This window comes from Hesperophylax consimilis, chromosome 6, assembly GCF_061612785.1.
Source record: "Hesperophylax consimilis isolate HC1 chromosome 6, BYU_Hcon_1.0, whole genome shotgun sequence".
NCBI lineage: Eukaryota > Metazoa > Arthropoda > Insecta > Trichoptera > Limnephilidae > Hesperophylax > Hesperophylax consimilis.
In genome coordinates, this window is record NC_142841.1 from 28,015,673 (window position 1) to 28,029,271 (window position 13,599).

Here is a 13,599-nt window from a genome sequence, read left to right on the forward strand (position 1 = left end):
TATGACTTGGCCCCGAGGGAAATAATTTTAATGGAGTTGTAAAAATAAACGTATATAAAAAATTGCTTTTAGGCAATTGTATTTCAAGGTCAAACTGGAATTCTTCAATAAATTTAATGTAATAAAATAACATCAAGGAAAAAATATTTTATCTAACCTGGTTTTTCCTCTTTAAGTTTTTATTACTTATGCATTTTAGTTGTAACTTTTCCTGGAATTATTAAAACGAATTATTTATTAACATTATGAATGAAATGTTTATGCTTAATAATTTATTCGTTTTATTGTGATTATGTTATTTTTGCATCGGAGTCGCATACGCAATAGTAAATTCGACAGTAATTTGTCCTTCACAAGAGGTCGATAAACCTGTAAACACGCTCGCGTTCACTACACTGAAAAGTATAATAGGTACCTTGGTAAAAAATTACACATTGAAAAAGTACGTAATTATGTTAATTTGATTTATTCTGATTCACATATTAATGTTCTGTCTGAATTTTACAAAGTTGCAAAGTAAGCTATGGTTCAAACAAAGTGGGTGGTAGGGGAGATTATTTGCTATCAAAATTACCATACGTGTTGTGGTCCAATTCTTAACCCTTTCAATGTAATTTTAATTTTGTATTTTAAATAAAAAAAATACCAAGTATGCCATCTAAAAAAGTCTTCAAAAATTACCATTGTTAATAGTGTTTACTTCTTTAAAAATAATTCGAATGAAGCTGACATAAAAATAAGAACCATAAAAAGTTCTGCAGTTTGTGCTGATTTCAGGAAGGTTATTACCTTCATTCGTTACTCTTTAATAAAATATTGTTATTTTTGCATTGCCCCGTATGCATCTTATGTATCTTTCCATGAACTATTTTATGTCAGTTTCTATTTTACGTTTCAATTAGTAAGGTTTTCGTTTACACGGTCGTTTATCAATTGAATAAAATTTTCATCACGTTTTTTAGTAAGACCGTAAGTCTATTTGCGGGTTTGCGAATTATGTTCATTATCTTATAACCCTATTACTGTTTGCATGATTGATGTCCCAATTTAGAAGTGACGCATTATCATTATCACTTTATTGTGCTACTAATTATTGTTATTTAAATTTGCGAACATGATTCTGTCAACCTTTGACGTCTTGATCTTTGATAACCAAATAACCGCCATAATCACTAGTATAGGGTTATTGTGTTAAAACTACAATACCGTAACGTTATCCAATTAAGTGATCTCATCAAACAACCAGACTTAGCGGACGATCAGGACTTAAGATATAAAAAAACTCGACCCCCTACATTACCGATTTTTAAAATATATATTAAATATAACTTTTCTTCCCATGCATTTAAAAAAATTAATACGAAGCCAGTGAGACTATGCCACCCCTAACTGGTGTATCTTGTGTAGCTAAAGGGTAGTGGGGAGGGGGGGAGATTGGGAAAAGGAATGTGGGGGGAGTACCTGGCTATTCAGATCCGGTCACCAAACACGGCTGAAGTCATTTCAAGCAACGTTTCCATTCCGAATGGTGGTCTTACACTAGGGCGATACTGAGAGTATCTTCCACTCTGTAACGTGCCGCAAGTAAACTATATATTATTTTAATTAGTAAATTTTAAATTAACACAAATTAATTAAATAAAACTTACTTGCGTACGCCAGGATTTGAACCAGGCTTTGGCTTGCTAGCTGACCTCGGAGGCCGTCATAAGTTACGATGCAGTGATGTGAGTGTGATTTTGCTGTGATTTAACCAATTTCATATATTTATTGTTTATTGTTTACCGTTCAAATAACATATGCAGATACTTCTTTCAGGTCATTTGTAAAGTGAGTGACCTCGGAATGACACTTACTCACAAGGTGCATATATACACTGTATACCATACATATATTTCACTTGGATGAAGACACGAGTGGGTTTGCGAATTGTAGTGCACACTGTACAGCGGTTGTGTGATTTTAGTACCGTTTCATCTTCTCTGCCTACCTCTTCGGATATGTCGTGATGGATAGTAATTTTATTTATTTCTTGAACGCTCTTAGGGTTTTTACAAACAGAATACATGTCGAAATTTTACAAACATTCTACATAAATACACAATCCATATCAGTACAATAAATAATTATCATTTTACAAACATAATACGGAAATACTTCAGTTTCACTTACAACTAATTATTTTTGTTTTGAAAAGATCGCGCTAGTTGTGATGTGTGAGTGATATAATAATAACATTTATTTGCCTGTAGATAAATTTTACATATTTTTTTAACATAAATTCTTTGACAAAAGGGTCACTGCTCAGCTATGCATTCCGGATCTCTCCGGGAAATATATACATATTTAGGTATAATAATGAACAATGAAATAATATTATCAATAAAAACTCAAATCAACACAAACAAATAAAAATAGAAATAGTAGGTATACAAATCAATGCAAATTAATAATTTAGCTAACAAAAATTCAAAATAAACAATATACATAATCGCAACCACATGTAGCTAAGTATCCCCTTTATTGTAACGATAGCAACCATTCGCAGCAAACCTTTTTGAAGCAATGCAACGATGTCGATATTCGAATTGACAGTGGTACTTCGTTCCAAAGCTTTGATAGAGAATAGCTAAAACTACCCTCAAACACAGTAGTTTTATGTTTGGAGAGAACGAATAAGTGGTTTCTTTGACGCGTACTATGTATACGAGAGTCACGGGACTACTGCAATCTGTCAAAAAGATAGGTAGGAAACTTTGAATTCATCAAAATGAACATTTGACACAATTGGTGTAATTTACTACAGTTCGACATATTTAGAATCTGATGCCGATAGAGGTAAGGCGAGATATGATCGCGTCGGTGACCGGATAAATCATCAAAATGATAATTCATCACATCTTTAAAAAGTTATATAAAGTCATGGAAAGTGATGAAACAAAAACTTTATTTACTGGGTTAAGTAGGTAACTGGGTTAGGTTAATTTTTTTTTTCATTGTTTTTAATGACTTTATATCACTTTTTAAAAGTGTGTTGAATAGTCACTGTGTTATAGTTAATAGTTAGCATGGAACCGATCGCGTCTCGGAACATTATAACAATATCGGAAACATGCATTTTGGAGTCGTTGTACTAGTTTTTGGTTTTTTTTCAGTAAAGAGGGACCATATTCTGTAATTTATATTAATATATATTTATATCTATAATTAATAGTCAATGCTATAGTTAACATGGAAAAGATCGTGGAGTCGAGTAGATTTAACAGGGATATCGATATTTATAACACGTTGGGGGTATTTCACCATCCTCTGGATAGCTTATCCGTAGGATAACGTATATTTTCGATTTATTTATTTATAAAGTCCGAGTTTACTATTCGGTAATCGAACATATGAATAGAACCATTGTAAGTGTTAGTTTGTTTGTTTATCAAAACTATCTATCCTATGGATAAGCTCAGGATTAAGAAGTTGGTGAAATACCCCCTTAAGTTTAAACGCAACTTACGTTAAATAAAACTCTTTTTTCAAAATTATGATTCAAAATCTTAAGAAGAATTTACGCCCGTGCATAAGCAATATGAATATGAAAAAATAGTTTTGTCTGTATAAAAACTTGAATCTTTAAAAAGAGGCATACAGATACAATATTTTATTCGACGGCCTTTCTCGGAAGAGTTGAGTGTTTATACAGACAGAACTATTTATTCATATTTATATTCCGTGTGTGCAAACAAATAATTCGTCTTAATATTGTAAATCATAACTTGCAAAAAGCGTATTTTAATAAAATAATTAAATTACCGCCATCTACGAAAACAATTTTTTTATAATATCTCCGGGTAGAAAGTAACGGTAATTTTAGATTAGACATTGATGTTTCGTAGCATATATCGTACAGTTTGTCTCAACTCATATTGAACATAATTAGAATTAAAATCGAGATTCACAAAGGAAAATAAATAAATATATCTTTTAATTCAGTGTGTCGGAAGTAATTGCGGGCCATTAAATCGATATCGCTTTCAAGGCCATGCCCAATTGATGCGAATAACCTCATATACTGTTAATAATTATAACCTTAATTATTATTTTTCCGAGTACCTATGTAGTGTTATATTATTTTAACTTTGATAACAGGAATTCATGCTATTATTATTACATGTTATATCTGCGCACTCACGTGGCACATCTTTAGTTAGATAAGCGTAAACTATTACGTGTATTACTTATCGTGCTGTATTGTTTTAAATTTTTAGCACGATGTTATTTGGTCATATTAATTATTCTGTACATTTCAAAAGATTTTCATTTACTTAAGTAATTTGTTCACGCAGTTGTTTTTATTAAATTTTACCCATACTGTTGTGTGGTATAATCGATGTAATTTACAGCTGTGTTATTAATATCAATCAAACCATGTTTATAAACGCTAGAATATTAAATAATATGTGTCTAAACATTGTACGAACTATCGTAAAAGTTATAAATTTATGGAAAAAAATGTTTTTTTCCAATTTTTTAATGTGAATTCCGCACTGGAATTCCAACTGGGATGAGGAAGAGGAAGGTGTGAAAGTACCAGGTTATTCAGATCTGGTCACCAAACACGGCTAAAGCAATTTCGTAATAGCCATTTATTAACGTGTCGCAAATATACTATAATGTGTAATAATAAATTGTGAAATAAAACACATTAATCAAATAAAATTTACTTATGCACGCCTGGATTTGAACTCGCGACCTCCGGATTGCTAGTGAAGAGCTTTGTCCCTCGTCAAGAAAAATGCAAGAGACAGTTTGTAATAATAATTATCGGATTAATTTATGTTTATTATTGTATAACTTCTATTGTATTCAGTGACAGATTTTAAGAACGCAGTCATTTGATTTAGTTTAATATATTCGGAATTGATTTAAATGGGTCATTTAGCCCCCTTTCCATGTAAGTTTATCAGAAATGTCAGCATTTGTCTGCAATATACAACAAAAATGATTGCGTGTGAATTCCATTTTTATATCGCATTTATGAGAAAATAATAAGCACATTTGTATTCGCATCATAACAAATATTTAACATACCGTAGAATCAAACCAAGGTTAGTTCAAATTGCAACAAAGTGTTTATTCGACAGGTATGCCTGGTTTAATATTATTTAGATAGAGTTTTCCTCCGCGCTTCTGTAATATTATCAACCATGTTGTTTGTTTATTCAGGGCAATTTCCTGTTTCCTTTGGCTCTCCACAATTTGCTGAGCTATTTCCAGAATTTGTTTTATTATTAAAAGCACTCCCGTCTTCCCTCCTACCTCCCCGGTGTTGTCGATCGATGAAAGCCGCTACGCGAAGCACACGAGTCCAGCGTTATAAATACTCTCAAATTATTACTTAAACACGCAAATATCGTTTATTTCATTTTAGGTTGTAGTAAGAGGATTAAAATTTAATTAACTGTTATGTAAATATTATTATACAGCCCTGATTAAGCTTCGGCACGAGCGAAACGTGATCGTTGACTAAATGAATAATAAATAGTGGGGTTAAAATGACATATTCGTATTCAATTCTCTCCACAAAGCGTTGTGCTTCATAAAATATTTTATTAATTTTCTTCATCATGTTGTACGTACTAAATAGGCGTTTTCCAAAATATGCGAAATTTATAGGATTTATTGAAACATTGTTTAAAATGGCAATGTCCGAGTTTAGTGTCCAGATTTGTATAGCCTGGTAGTTGGTACTTTCTTCTTTCCCATCTTTTTCCTCTCTCCGCTCCCTTCAGTTTCACAACATACCCCGATTGGGGATGCCATAGCCTTACTGGCTGCGGACCCTTGGGACTTCTATAAAATCCGGTATTCACATAAAAAAAGATAATAAATAACGATAAGAAAACCTGTATAATTACTCAATATTATAAAATAATGCTCAAATTGCAAAGAGAGTCACCAAAAAATGATACAATAATATAAAATAAATAATACTATTTTTATTTCTCCTCTGCTATTAGTAGGTACATATTGTGTAGAGCGCTTTTCTTCCGATATCTTTTTCCCAAGAAATGATGCACTCTTATTTACGTCCATTGAAGTCCGCCCACAGCGAATTTAAATTTGAGATGCTATTTTGAACGGGACGTTTTACCTTCTCGACTTCCTATCATAAAAATACTTAACCCGAAATAACCCACGCAAAAAACTCTTTTTTAAAACTGTATTCTGGTTTTTTGTCAACTTTATTTTCTTTTGAATTATAAACCTCAAACGAATTCATACGATTTTGCATTCAAAATTACATTATTTATACCTCTTGTTTCCAAATTAAAATTTGTATAAGTAAAACATATTTTTATCTCTCGACTTACTACACTATACTGTATTGTTGTACATGTAATTTCCCTTCAAATTAACTCAACTAGATAGTTAAGATACTAAAATAATAATTATTATTATAGGCAATGGAAACCGGTCGGTGGCTGAGTTGACATCGCGTTTGGATCCCACCCGGGCGTAGTGTGTTCAATTCCTCGGTTGGCTAAGTCCTCCATCACAACACAAGCAACATTTTCCGCTTACTGTGGTGGTAGTAGGAGATTTTCAAATATTGTCAGGTTATTCGTAACCCGGGAATGTTTGTCATTCTTTTTTTAAAAAAAATGTATATACTGCAGTTGACATTATAAATTAACCCAAAATAGTTAGTAATTATTCATTTTAAAATGTAGATTCAATATGTTGTAAGGGTTGTAAGTTTGATGTAATAGATAACATGCTACTATTTACTGCTAATTAAACGCAGAATTATAAGCGGAATCACCCATTGTCTTCATTGCACTGCAAACTGCAAATGTAAATGGTGCAGCAAAAAAGGCAGTACAGTTTTGAAGGGCCGGAACATCCAGTGTGGGGGGGTAGAAACCTGGGAAAAGGTCTCATTGTGTCGGGAGGATCGTTCCGTTTTCAGTCGTTGCCATGGTTTGGTCCGAACAACGCCCGGGCTTCGCAGTCTGCACGTTTCTTGAAAATGGCGGTTCTTTCGTCGCCACCCTTCCGGCCGTAATATCCAACTTCTTCTTGTGGGGCTACCTGAAAGAAAATGTGTTTAAACATCGGTCTCACCCTGGAAGAACGCAAGGTTCGAATTCGGGAGGAAATCGCCCGTCGAAAACTTCAGAAATCGCCTTCATCAATGTATCGATGATGAGGGCCATCATCTCTTTGATGTAATCTTCAGGAGTTTGTACATAAAACGACAAGATCTACCAAATAAAATAAACCCCATTTCTGTAAGCTGCGCCGTATTTTTTTTAATATTCTTCAAAATTGCACCGTCTTTTTTGCTCCCTGTATTATTATCTATTAATAATAATATTTACATCAAAATTATAGCTTAATAATAATTGTCAATGTATGTCACCTCTAATGCCCTTTACTCTTATACATATAATCTGATCTATATCAAATAATACACAATATATTTATTTTGAAAATATTTTTAACTCTGTGTGCCGGAAGTGCCCATCACTTTGGCATAAACAAAACATACTTTCTTTTCATGGGATTTTGTATCGTATAAAAAGGTTCGTTGCTTACTGAAATATATCTTATTCGATTGGAAACACAGATAATAATACAAAAGTTCTTGCTCGTTTCGTAAAGAGCAACCATTTAAAAATGACAACATAATTACTAGGTACTAGTCTTTCTTCAACGCGCCCGTCTAACGCGCAGCTTAGATGTAGTTTGTGTAGTTAGTTTTCTAAATTTTCTTTATATTTTATTGTGAAAAAGCTTTATGGAAAATATAAAAAAACTTCAGGAAAATTTGCGTATTTCTTTAAAATATTTTTTTTATATAGAAAAAATATCCAAGTAGCTTTTCTGCCAAATACTAATGGTGATTTATTTACTATGTTTATAAATTTATAAACACATCATCTGGTAAGACGATAAAGTTATCATAAAATCAGCTGGCGCACGGCGAACCGCGCGAAAAATTTTCGTCGGAGGTATTAGGTCGCGGCAGCTCGGCGTTTCGAAGGTTAAGGGTACTCTTCTGTGTACTGACAATAACTCCTGTGGTGTTAACATAGATACACCTAATTCTAAAATTTATTTATATGGCGTAGGCTGCGTTAGACACATAATGATATGTAAATTAGGGATGCAATACAACCCTACATATAAATTCACACATGAACCTCACTCACATTGTCATAGCAGGTGTTCGTAATCCTTGCCCCCAAAATCCGGGACAAGACAATATGCTACCCTGGGATAAAACACAGCATTTAAATTTTCAGTTAAATCCAGTCGGCATTGTATTCAACGATTACTTTCTCCCGACCAAAACTTGGTGTTTGTAGTTACTCTTTTGGCTGCCTGCGAAGTTATCCGTGCAATCTGTACGCACTTTCACTAGGTATCATCAACGAACAAATTTTCTTTTATCCCTGTTCGATAATTGAACGCGCCGTCGTCGATGATGATTATTTCCCCCAAATTAGCGGCACTCTCTCCTGGCAAGTAGGTACTTGTACTTGTCTTACTTTTGGTTTTGAATACGGAATGTTTTGCCGGCGGCGACAACCTATGTGCAGCAAGGTGGGAGATAAAAAGCCAACCAGTGCCGGTTGCTATCTGCGCCGGAAACTGGGTCAAGGCATGACCAACTAAACTTTGCCAGCGCCGCGGCCGATGCTAGTCACTGGCACTAGCGAACACTGAGCGCTAGTGTTGCGCTCGCGTTCGACCAAAGCGCACAGCGCGCCGCGGCCCGTTCAACGGAATCTCAAATGTTTCTAATTTTAAATTATTCACTGAAAACTTCTATGGAATGGAATTTGTTTGTGAATGTGTTCATCTTTCGAATAGTGTTGTGTTTCGTATTAATAATTGGAATTCGGCTAAGAACACCACGAATGATGTTTGAACAACTTTACAGTGGAAACTTAAACGCTGTGTCACGAATCACGAATAGTTTTCGATACGCTAAATAACTTCTATCAAGTACCTACCCAAAGGTGTTTGAATTTATTGTGAATATTTTTGTTTTTACGAACTTGGAGTGTTGTGAAATTAAACCGGTGTGGTTGTGAAAAATCCATCTTGTGACGAGTGGCCTTCGTACTTGCCGAATTCAGTTTTGTGAAATTAGTGACGTTCTTTATTGAAATTAAATGTGAAAATATTATTATTAATAAAATTTAAATTTAATAATAAGTATTGTGTCTAGTTAAAGTTTTCTGCAAAGTGTGTTGAATTTTAAATTTTTTTCTTTGATGCTTATCTATTTTATCATATATTATGAAGTCCGGCCTCCTGGGCAAGATGACATTTTCTTTTTCGATTTATGATAGTAATGAAGTATTCTGAGATACTGCTCAGTTTAGTGAATGTTTTAACATAAAGTACCCATTCAAATTTATTTGTTTTCGATGAGAAGTGTTTTCAATCATGCAGTAATAAAGAAGTGTTGCATTTTATGGGATTAATTTTCGGTAAGTTCATTATTAAATCCTTTATTATAAGCCTTAGTCTCAAAGTTACAGTATTTATCCCCGAATAAAGCAGAAACATTTTCAATTTCGAATAGGTATAATTAATCGCAAAGAAAAACAGTTTCTATTTATTTTCAACTTTAATAATAAAAATTATTCATGCACGCGTGGATTTTGGCTGTTGGAAGTAGATTTGGTAAAATTTCGATCGCGCTGGCCTCGCTTATTATGAATATTTTTTAGATAAAACCTTTAGATTCACCTTAATTACTGTACGACACAACTTTTAACCTTAGGGGAGGTGGAAAATATTGCAATAAAAATTTCAATTACGTAAAATTAAAATTAGCTTTCGTTTTGTGAAACGAGACCGTCCATTTTCAAACTTTACTGTCAAACGTCATTTTGTTTTGTTGGTATTTCTGTTACTATGGGACGAAACGAACGGCTAGAAGTGGCTAGAAACATAATCGCGCGGGCGTTTTTTTTAATGTTAAAAAATTCCGTCAAATTAGTATTTACCTAATATGCATGCATTGTGTGCGTTGTGATTGAATTTTATTAGCTGGATTTTATTTTTTTACGTTCAAATTTTATTTAAGTAAACTATTTCTGCGATGTTGAGCGGCTACGCTAAGTTTTTGTAACATGGTTTATGATGAAAAAGAAAATGCCCCTTTATACCGCCTGCTCGCGTCAATGCAAGAAAAACATCCCAGTTTTCAATTAGTTTAGCGGCTACGCTAGGTTTGTGTAACATGGTTTGTGATTCAAAAGAAAGTGTCCCTTTTATACCGCCTGCTCGCGTCAAGGCAAGAAAAACATCACAGTTTTCAATTAGTTTAGCGGCTACGCTAGGTTTGTGTAACATGGTTTGTGATTAAAAAAAAAGTGTCCCTTTTATACCGCCTGCTCGCGTGAAGGCAAGAAAAACATCCCAGTTTTAAAATAGTTTAGCGGCTACGCTAGGTTTGTGTAACATGGTTTTTGAGATATATAAAATATATATCTATATATAGATATATAAAATATATATCTATATGTACAATATATATAAAACTACAACAAACCTAGCGTAGCCGCTAAACTAATTGAAAACTGGGATGTTTTTCTTGCCCTGACGCGAGCAGGCGGTATTAAGGGGACACTTTCTTTTGAATCACAAACCATGTTACACAAACCTAGCGTAGCCGCTAAACTACTTGAAAACTGGGATGTTTTTCTTGCCTTGACGCGAGCAGGCGCTATAAAAGGGGCACTTTCTTTTGTATTACAAACTTAGCGTAGCCGCTCAACATCGCAGATATAGTTTACTTAAATAAAATTTGAACGTAAAAAAATAAAATCCAGCTAATAAATTTCAATCACAACGCACATAATGCATGCATATTAGGTAAATACTAATTTGACGGAATTTTTAACATAAAAAAACGCCCGCGCGATTGTCTCTAGCTACTTCTAGCCGTTCGTTTTGTCCTATAGTAACAGAAATACCAACAAAACAAAATGACATTTGACAATAAACAAATAAAAGTTTGAAAATGGACGGTCTCGTTTCACAAAACGAAAGCTAATTTTAGTTTTACGTAATTGAAATTTTTATTGCAATATTTTCCACCTCCCCGAAGGTTAAAAGTTGTGTCGTACAGTAATTAAGGTGAATCTAAAGGTTTTATCTAAAAAATATTCATAATAAGCGAGGCCAGCGCGATCGAAATTTTACCGTAGATTTTATGACCAAGTTGTATTGGGAATTGACGATACTGAAGGATAATTAAAACATCTTAACAATTAAATAATTTCAAAATAAGGTAACCTATTTTCTACTTCCTGGCTTTGTTTATTTGAATGAAATTCGTGTATTTCCATGTCGTCATTGATGGCTTTGACCTTATAAACCTAAAATTATTTACATAAAATGATGTTTTTTTTTTAATTGCTTCGTATTAAATAATTTTAAGATTCGGAATAACATAATAATAATAATGTTTTGATCATTTTTATCGCGCCGTTTTCGAGAGAAAATCACCTCAAAATCGCTTCCAAAGAAAGTATTACTAACTACGTAGTTTATACAGTATTAATTTGGCACCATTTTATCAACATTTAAAATTGGCCTTAAAAATGCCTGAACGTGCGACTTATGAATCGATTTGTTTTTCCTTCGCAAATACACCGAAATGTGGCAGATACGAGTATTGCCTGTCAAATCGCGGTTCGCCTATTATTATCCACACTTTCATATTATTTACCGCGTCGATCTACTTCGAAGAATTCCCTTTTAGACTTATTTTATTACGAATTACGATACCCACCGCGATTATGACGAGTGTCGAGTGTGATAAAGTGATAACAATATTTCTCTCATTGACAGCGATAAAATTTTCTTTATTAAATGTAGTCCTTTGAGGATTACAATCATTTTATAATTTTTTATCAGAAATTAACAACATTTTTAATGTAACATGAATTCGCACTCACACTACTACACTGCTAAGTTAAAAGCCCATTGTTTTGAAGTACCTCCAGCAATAATTTAGATTTCGCCCTACAAGCGGCGAGTAAGATTATTAAAGATTGTTTGAAAGCAAGACATGCACATACGAATGATAGAGAGAGCGCGCTAATATTAAAAAACTTTATTAGAATTAATAATTAATAAGCTTAAGAGATTGTAGTGAAAATAATTATATTGAATATTTAATAAACCACGGCAAATATAGTAAAAATCTCTCGACGTCTGAGTTAAGTAGCATTAAAAAAACACAGAGTTTTTTCATACCTATGATAAATGAAATAACATAACATTCTTTGCTATTTTATTCTATGTAGGGAATTTCATATAGTTAGTTTTCAATTGGGCATTGGACAAAAATAACATATTTTTTGAAGAGCTTAAAACTTCAAGAGTTCAAGGAAAGTATGAAATAATATGTCGGTAGAAATTCGAAATTAGGGTCTTAAACAGATAATCGAACATATATTATAATCGACTGTAATTAAATAATAATCGTTGCATCGATTTTTTTTCTGTCGGCTTATTCGTATACTATAATGACCAATGGTTTGACTTAGCCTTTATGACGTATGATCTATAACCGTATGACAACTTATGACTTCTGATTGTATATTTATGTGACATTACTTATAGTGTGACTTAGATATGACGTATGATCTACAACCGTCATAGTCAAATAAATATGTATATAAAATGAACTGCATGGGGCAACTGAGGAAACTTGGGTCAATAATAATAGTCAATACGGTGAACCAACAGCTTGATTGGCACTTACCTACTTTCAACCAAAACCTGAAAATAAATGCATACATTTTAGCTATTGTAATATATTATATCATGTATCTATACTATCATATATTTCAATCAATACTAATCTAACCTAGTCTACCTACAAGTTTTGCATGTACTTGTACCTCTAACTTTTTATATCCATCTAGAGTTGCTGTTAATTGTATATTTTCTGATGTCACTGTTTATAATTTATTGTATTATGGTATATTTTATACCGTTGATATTAAAATAAATGAATAAACCGTATGACGACTTATGACTTATTGTGTGACTCAGTGGCGGCTTGAGACGTGGGTGTACTAGACTAGAATGCCAATATTACAAAAAATGGCATTATTGATGTTGTTGAAGTCAAAAGGGTTTTTTTTCAATTTGGCCGTTCAACGTACGGATTTCCTGAAAATCTTCATACAAAAAAACGAATTTTCGCAAAAAAAAATCGTTTTTGACTACAAAATCAATAATTCCCTTTTTAATAAAAAATCGTTTTAGTTTAAACAACATCAATAATGTCGATTTTTTCAAACTTAGCACTCTATCAATCACACTCTAAAGGCACAAGCCGCCACTGATGTGACTTAGACGTTATGACGTATGATCTACAAACGTATGACGACTTATGATTGTACATTATGACTTATGGTGTCACTTAGACGTTGTGACGTAAGATCTACAACCGTATGACGACTTATGATGTATGATTGACCCTATGAATTTTTACTAGGTGTTTCTAAATAATGTATAAATACATTTCTTAAATCTTATTTTCTCGGAATCATGATAACTCCA

General features: G+C 33.0%; 1 protein-coding gene across 2 annotated transcripts in view; it reads left to right on the forward strand.

Annotated features, from left to right (window-relative positions):
- Positions 1 to 13,599, forward strand: part of LOC149423175 (uncharacterized) — a 183,128-nt gene that overhangs the window by 87,140 nt on the left and 82,389 nt on the right. The window contains exon 1 of one of the 2 annotated variants that reach the window (XM_089632535.1): positions 8,653 to 9,500. The exons of the other annotated variant lie outside the window; for it this stretch is intronic. The gene's annotated coding sequence lies outside the window, so the exon portion shown is untranslated. Of the gene's footprint in view, positions 1 to 8,652; positions 9,501 to 13,599 lie in introns of those variants that run through there. 2 annotated transcript variants of the gene reach the window in all.